Source organism: Notolabrus celidotus, chromosome 9 (genome assembly GCF_009762535.1).
Source record: "Notolabrus celidotus isolate fNotCel1 chromosome 9, fNotCel1.pri, whole genome shotgun sequence".
Lineage (NCBI taxonomy): Eukaryota > Metazoa > Chordata > Actinopteri > Labriformes > Labridae > Notolabrus > Notolabrus celidotus.
In genome coordinates this window covers 3,063,229-3,069,228 of record NC_048280.1, presented here as the reverse complement: position 1 = coordinate 3,069,228, position 6,000 = coordinate 3,063,229, and the positions used below count along the sequence as shown (strand labels likewise).

Below are 6,000 nucleotides of genomic sequence, written 5' to 3'. Positions count from 1 at the left end.
GAGTGAGACTGACCAATCAGGAGGCTTCTTGCATCTCTCAGGGGAGGTCCCGCCCATGACAGTTATGTAGAAACGCAAATGCAAAAACTGGAAACGCAAACGCAAAAACTGGAAACGCAAAAACTGGAAACGCAAAAACTGGAAACGCAAAAACTGGAAACGCAAACGAATTTGTGGTTCGTGAGAATAATAATTTTGTTTGTAACAAAAAAAGAGTGGATTTATAAAGATACATTTTTAATCACAAATATATTTCCTTTATTCATAGCATTATTTCATATTTTTCAAATCATAATTTTGTTTGCAAAATTGTTTTTTGTTCTCAAATCCATTATTTTTGATTGCATATTAAGGACACAATATTCTCTCCATACCGCAGCCGATTGGTCTCAAAACAGCTCTTCAGAAACAGATGGGTGACGTCACGGATCCTACGTCCATATTTTTTACAGTCTATGGTATAAACACACTGAATACACGTGGTAGTAAGTAACATGTCTAATGAGTGCCATGAGTCCCTCCCATCCAGGTTAGATAATCCGGTGACCAGGCTGTGACCTCAGGCTGACGCGCCCCTGTAGCCCCGCCCACCCGGCGCTGCACTGCCTGCCGCCTGCAGTCTGCACTGAGGGAGCAGCGTGCCCACACGGCAAGGACTAACAGCAACACCCGCACTGTTACCTTCATGCTCTTTTATCATCGAAAACAGACCTCATGTCGACTCAATGCAGCAAGGTGAGTGCCTTTCACTTGTATTCAGGTGTGTTTGTTTGATAGGAGATGGATGAGAAACCACAGAAGAAGAACGCGTTTTGTTGTTGAGCATCGCGTCGGAGGCTGGAAAAAAGATGCCTGAATAAGGAGGAGACAGCCTCGGCTTTCAAACGACATCCCCCCCCCTCCCTCCTGTTTGTCGTGTCTTCATTAAAACACACTGTTGTTTTAATTAGAGGTGTTGAATTGTGTATATAAAAGCTGTGTTGATAACGTTGTGTCTATATTTTGATGGCGTTGGCACAAAAGCAGCGAAGAAGAATGTAACGGTTGGTCGTGTAACGGTTGGTCGTGTAACGTTCTGCGGTTGGGATTGTTTTGGATGTTTGATGAAAACAAACATTAATATGACAACATTCATGTTTTTATTTTACTAACATGGACACACTGGCTTCATGCTGTCGCAGCAGCAGGCCTGTACCCCTTTATTTCCACAGTATGGACCCGATACTGCTCGAAACAACGGCGCTACACAACCGTCCAAAATACACACAGGATAAATATGTGACTTCCGGTTTGGTTCTTCAAAATAAAAGAACCAGAATCCGAATCAGCTTTATTGGCCAGGTATTCTTGAACACACATGGAATACGACTTTGTAAACTGTGCTCTCTTTGTACAAGGCATAAGAATAAGACATACGAAATAAAAAATAAAATAAAAATAATAACATCAGCTATAAATAGAAAAAAGCAACAAATAGGCATGACTAATAAGTACAGGCTAAAATACTATGATAAAGTGCAGTGGTGAGTTGCAGAGGTAGTTTTTACATTATAAAAATAGTAGTTAAATAATACAAAAAATAGAAATACGGTGTGATGGAATTCAGCAACTAACTGGACACTGGACACAGAAGACTCAGGAGACTCTGACGGCTTACGTTGAAATAGTTTATGTAGAACTTGGCCAAGGAGAAATAACATAACAGTACACAGGCAGGAGAGTGCAGTGCAATGCCAAGTCAGTTCTGACAGACAAAACCCTTGGCATGGTATTTATTCCCTCTGAAGACGACACTAATGTTAGATAACCATGTTTGGACAATAGGAACACAACAAGTAGGAAGAAGACCTGTGCTCTAGTTCTGGAGACAGTAAGTCGGCCATAACACACAGATAAAGACAGGAGCAGGGGGAGAGACCTTGACTACTACCCTGACACTATCTCGCCCGTCACAGATGACATAGGAATCAAGTTACTCTAAACATGACATTTAGACTGAAAGAATACAATAGTTAAACATTCTTACATACATATATATAAGACTATGAAAATTCCACGACATACGGAATTCTGCTTGGAGAATTGTTGCATTGTGTATTTACCATAGACTGTATAAAATATGGACGTAGTATCCGTGACGTCACCCATCTGTTTCTGAAGAGCTGTTTTGAGTACAATCGGCTGTTGCAGCCATATTGCTTCTGTCGAGCCAGTGTGACGTAAAGAGGCGGGCTTTGAGCCTCCTAGCCAACAGCTGCAGTGTTCCCACAGGCAGCTGTGCCTCTCATTGGAAGACTAGTAATCTCAATATCTTTGAAATTGCCGAATTAGAAAAAAATTCCCCCCCCCCACAGTGAGAGGACATCGATAAATGAGCTATCCAGACTACACTCATCTTTTGTACCAGGCTGTAAACATGTTTATTAATGCTGCAAAGATCGTCTTTTCCCCATTCATGTGTATGTGACTTCCGGTACTTCCGGAGCCAGCCTCAAGCGGATCCTCGATGAACTGCAGCTTCTAACACTTCCGCATTGGACTCATATTTTTAGACCGGAGGTTGCCGCTTGGTATTTACATATATGTTTACAGAGAGTATTGATCTGACAGGTATGACACTGTTATGGTTTAGTGTTCATCAGAGTGACAGCCTGGGGGAAGAAACTGTTCTTATGGCGGGTCGTTTTGGCGCACAGTGATCTGAGTTTGAAGAATTTGTGTCCAGGGTGTGAGGGGTCAGCGGTGATGCTACCTGCCTGCATGGTGACAACAATATTTAGATCAGGTATGTCCAAAGTACGGCCCGGGGGCCAATTGCGGCCCAAGGCCCATTTATTTATGGCCCCAGGCTTACATCTTAAATTGTGTTATTCATAGCACAGAAATGAATAACCCTCTGAATCATCAATACATTTGCAGTTTCTGTCAAGCACACAAACAAAACTAAAGTCAATCCAGAAACGTCCAAAAAGGTTCATGTGGACATAAAAAATGTTCAGAACGCATGAAAATAATTATTTTGTTATAAAATGTTGTCTGCTGGTCAGAAAAGTCTTAAAAACAACATGAAAAAGAAGTGTGATGAAATCCAGATCGTGATCCTGCCATAGGAAAATAATGAGACAATATTTTTTACCACATTGCCCGACCCGAATGAAAAACATTTTCCTCCAGAAGAAGATAACGTGTGCTAATGTTTACGTGGCTTGTGGAAAACTGAGAACTTCCTAGTTACTGTTTTATTGAGAAAAAAATGTAAATAATAAGATAGGACAAAATAAATTGAATACAAATGACGTTGAAACAATGGTCATAATGGTAGTAATACAGTCCAGGGCTAAAAAGAAATAACTCCAAGTTAAAAGCCATATTAAAAAAAGTAAGTCTTTAAATTACTTTTAAAAACACTCAGAGAGCTCACGGTTTTAATGTCCTGAGGAATAGAGTTTAGAGTTTAGAGACATAGAAACAGAAACCTCTGTCCCACACATCTGGAACATTTAAGAGGAAAGCATTCAAGGACCTCAGTGAACCCAGTTAGTTGGTGTACCCACCCAGGCTTTTATTTTGAAGGCCGACTGGCAGTACTTCCTGATGAATCGTGGTGGCTTTGTGTTGCTTGTTGTCTGAAGGTGCATAACATGCACATGCTATATGGTGAGGATGTGGATGTGAAAAGAGGCATAAACAGCAATGATTACATTATGTCATGTTGACGGCATTAACTCCTACGTTTTGGTAACTTATTTAAGAACTATGAAATCAGCCTACCTTTACATCATCGCAGTAATCTGGTGATATCTCTCACATTGGTTATCAGTCATCTCTCACATTTGTTATCAGTCATCTGTCAGTGACGTACTTCGTATTATTTGGTGTTTCTGCAGAGCTTTGTTGTTTCTCATCTTTTCTTTTATATCACCAACTCTGTTTTTTAAGTTTTGCAGCAGCTCTTTCAGTCTGTGTGGCTTAGTTTGTGTCTCAGAGGACACCAAACACAGAGAATCCATGCTTCTATAATATAAAGGTTACCTTAAGAGGTGGTCTAATTACCTAACCCGGGAGAGAAACCTGATCTCAGGTGAAGAAGAGAGCATGGTACACTTAAAAACACGGCTATCCTCCTGTTACATAAGCATATTTTTCTGCTTTGCTCTGTGGTCTGAAGAATTTGAGTCAGACTTTTGGCAGCGTGTTATATTTAGGGAGGGGAATAACGTACCAGACTTGCAGCTGTCATCATAGGAAAAGACTTTCCAGGGTTGTTTTAGCTTTTGATGGCAGTTTCAAGTAGAGCTGTAGGAAGTACTTGCGGCAATAGTTGTCTGAGTTTTTTGGAGAAGGCACAAGTTCAAACTTTCAGAAAGATGTAATAAAGTTGATAATAAGTATATTTTATTTAGAAATTATTGATTTACTTCAAATAAAGCCAGGTTACAGAACATTCAAGGGATGATATTCTGCAGATAATACCATTAAAAACGTCCAATAAATCTGTAATCAAAACACTGAATGAAACAATCCATGTTGTTTGTTTTCTGTTCCCCAGAAGCATGCCAGTCAGACAGATATTCATTGAAGTCTCTGATTAAACGCAGGACCAGATCAAGAGAGATTTGAAGATCAGCAGGCTTAGAGGGATTTTTAAGGTCACAATATCGCCCCACATCAAAAACAAACTGTGACCTCCGCTACAGAGACATGTCTGTTTTTAATGCAGTGATTTCCACTACAGAGTTATGTCTGTTTTTAATGCAGTGATTTCCACTACAGTCATGTCTGTTTTTAATGCAGTGACTTCCACTACAGTCATGTCTGTTTTTAATGCAGTGACTTCCACTACAGAGTCATGTCTGTTCTTAGTGCAGTGACTTCCACTACAGAGTCATGTCTGTTTTTAATGCAGTGACTTCCACTACAGAGTCATGTCTGTTTTTAATGCAGTGACTTCCACTACAGAGACATGTCTGTTTTTAATGCAGTGATTTCCACTACAGAGTCATGTCTGTTTTTAATGCAGTGACTTCCACTACAGAGCCATGTCTGTTTTTAATGCAGTGACTTCCACTACAGAGTTATGTCTGTTTTTAATGCAGTGACTTCCACTACAGAGTCATGTCTGTTTTTAATGCAGTGACTTCCACTACAGAGTCACGTCTGTTTTTAATGCAGTGACTTCCACTACAGAGTCATGTCTGTTTTTAATGCAGTGACTTCCACTACAGAGTCATGTCTGTTTTTAATGCAGTGACTTCCACTACAGTCAAGTCTGTTATTAATGCAGTGATTTCCACTACAGAGACACGTCTGTTTTTAATGCAGTGACTTCCACTACAGATTAATTTCTGTTTTTAATGCAGTGACTTCCACTACAGATTAATTTCTGTTTTTAATGCAGTGACTTCCACTACAGAGTCATGTCTGTTTTTAATGCAGTGACTTACAATATAGAGTTATATCTGTTTTTAATGCAGTGACTTCCACTACAGAGTCATGTCTGTTTTTAATGCAGTGACTTCCACTAAAGTCAGGTCTGTCTTTAATGCAGTGACATCCACTACAGAGTCATGATTGTTTTCAATGCAGTGACTTCCACTATAGAGTCATGATTGTTTTCAATGCAGTGACTTCCACTACAGAGTTATGTCTGTTTTTAATGCAGTGACTTCCACTACAGAGTTATATCTGTTTTTAATGCAGTGACTTCCACTACAGAGTCATGTCTGTTTTTAATGCAGTGACTTCCACTACAGTCATGTCTGTTTTTAATGCAGTGACTTCCACTACAGAGTCATTTCTGTTTTTAATGCAGTGACTTCCACTAAAGTCAGGTCTGTCTTTAATGCAGTGACATCCACTACAGAGTCATGATTGTTTTCAATGCAGTGACTTCCACTATAGAGTCATGATTGTTTTCAATGCAGTGACTTCCACTACAGAGTTATGTCTGTTTTTAATGCAGTGACTTCCACTACAGAGTCATGTCTGTTCTTAGTGCAG

General features: G+C 39.8%; 1 protein-coding gene across 2 annotated transcripts in view; it reads left to right on the top strand.

Moving 5' to 3' along the window:
• Positions 1-581: 581 nt before the first annotated feature.
• Positions 582-6,000, top strand: part of rusc2 (RUN and SH3 domain containing 2) — a 63,594-nt gene continuing 58,175 nt past the window's right edge. For both annotated transcript variants that reach the window (XR_004632382.1, XM_034691665.1), the window contains exon 1: positions 582-735. The gene's annotated coding sequence lies outside the window, so the exon portion shown is untranslated. The remainder of the gene's footprint in view (positions 736-6,000) is intronic.